Genomic DNA, 2208 nt, shown 5'->3' on the forward strand with positions numbered 1-2208 from the left:
ACAGGTTACTTTGGTGATAAGGAATACCCCCTTTTGTAATTTAAACTTTTGCAGCAAAAACAAATATTATTTTGGTAAAAAGTGATAGAAGTAATAATACTTCTTATTTTCCTGGGGGCCCGACCTTGTCAGGTATGTGCTATCTCACTAACCCCTCACCACCGCCCCACAAGGCTATATTAAATATTATCTTCATTTTGCAAATGAGACTCAGAGCAGTTATAGTATTTCATGAATTATAAGGCCAAAAATGTATAACCACTTTCAATCTTTAAAATTTGTAGGAATATTATCACTTACGGTGTCTTAGATTTGATAAGGTACTATTTTTAAGTACTAGATATAATGTTCTAACTCATGGTTTAATTGGCTCTAAACACTGTACTGTTTCCAATTGAATTAGATTATCTTTTCTAAGAAAAAGCAGACTTTTGTTCCTTCCCCCAGTTTTTTTCTTCTCTCCCTCTTACACACACACATACCCACACACATACACGCACACACACACATACTCTATCTCTCTGACAAGTTCTTACATCTTAGTCCAAACTAAAAATATCCTGCTCGTCAGATGGTCTGCCTCATGCTCAAGCCTTATGCTTATTTTGAGTTTAGCCATGAACTTCATCTATCTAACTGGGTGTGCTATTCTAGTCTCCTTTTTCCTGCTAAGTTACTCAGTTAATCTATTTGTTCAATTCAATTTTCCCCAAAGCCCTTTATCATCTGTTGCTTTGGCACTGGAGAAGAAGATAATCTTCTTTTTCATATATTTGGTTAATTGGCCAAATTAATTCTGATAGATATGCTATAGACATTTTTATTTTTATTGGGCAAGTTACCCTCTCTGGGCCAGTGCTTCTCGACCTTGGCACGCCATAGGATACACTTGGTGCCTCTTCTTAAAGCAATAATTTTACTTGAAAGAGTGATGAAACTGTAACATTGAAAAATGTAGATGAGAAAATTGAAAGAAGTGTTTTTTTTTTATCTTAAAGGAAACAGGAAACTATTGTAGAACAGAATAAAATATATATGTATTTATAAATTACAACTCCAGTGAAATCTTGAACTGGTGGCAGACTACTCACTGCAACCTGTGTGGAAACCAGAGTCTTCCAAGCACGACTTTGAACGCTAGCTCCTCCCTTTTCTTTTCTTTTCTTTTTTTTTTTTTTTTTTGAGACAGAGCCTCAAGCTGTCCCCCTCCAACTCCTGGGCTCAAGCGAGTCTCCTGCCTCTGCCTCCCAAGTAGCTGGGACCACAGGCACCCACCACAACGCCTGGCCATTTTTTGGTTGCAGCCGTCATTGTTGTTTGGTGGGTCCGGGCTGGATTCGAATCCACCACCTTAGGTGTTATGTGGCTGGTGCCTTAGCCACATGAGCCACAGGCGCCAAGCCGCTCCTCCCTTTTCTAGCAGTGTGTTCTTGGGCAAGTTGCTTACCTTTTTGTGTCTCAATTTCTCCATTTATTCATCTGTAAAATGGAAGTAATAATACCACTTCCTCATGACTTAAATGATGAGTAGATCTTCAATGTTGGGAAAGTAGCTGATCCACAGTCAACTTTCTCGGATTAGTGTAATGCCAGCGATTTCATTACTGTTTCTACTTCCAGATAGCCCCGGGCCTATTCTTTTGTTCTCCCCTTTTATTACTTTGTCTTGGAGCAAAAGTCTGAGCAGCCTGCCCAGCCCTTCCCCAGGTTTCTCCCCAGTGTTCTGCTCTGGATTCTCTTCTGTTGGTCTTTTGTAATGTTTCTGGAATGCACTGTTTTCGCTCTGCTCTTTTTTTTTTTTTTCAGCACCATTAAAAACAAAAAGTAGCTGTTTTAGGAATTTGGGAAGTGAAGGGGAATGACTCTTAGTTTTACCCATGTTTAAAATGAAATGACCTCATCACTGAGAATGGCATGCCAGTTCAGACTTAGGAGGTAGAGAAGTGAAGATTTTCCAAGTCTCAGCTCCCTTTGGAACCATGGCTTAGACCCGCTGGTCATAAAATATGAAGGCTGTACTTAAACCTTTCTCTTGTAAGCTGTGGGATATGTACAGTCTCATCTAGTTACGGCTCATCTGGGAATGAATTTTCTGACGCAAATGAGGTTTATTTTTTTATTTTTATTTTTTTTTGAGACAGAGCCTCAAGCTGTCCCCCTGGGTAGAGTGCCGTGGCATTACAGCTCACAGCAACCTCCAACTCCTGG

The sequence above is a fragment of the Otolemur garnettii genome, unplaced genomic scaffold (genome assembly GCF_000181295.1).
Source record: "Otolemur garnettii isolate 467f Iridium unplaced genomic scaffold, OtoGar3 scaffold00035, whole genome shotgun sequence".
Lineage (NCBI taxonomy): Eukaryota > Metazoa > Chordata > Mammalia > Primates > Galagidae > Otolemur > Otolemur garnettii.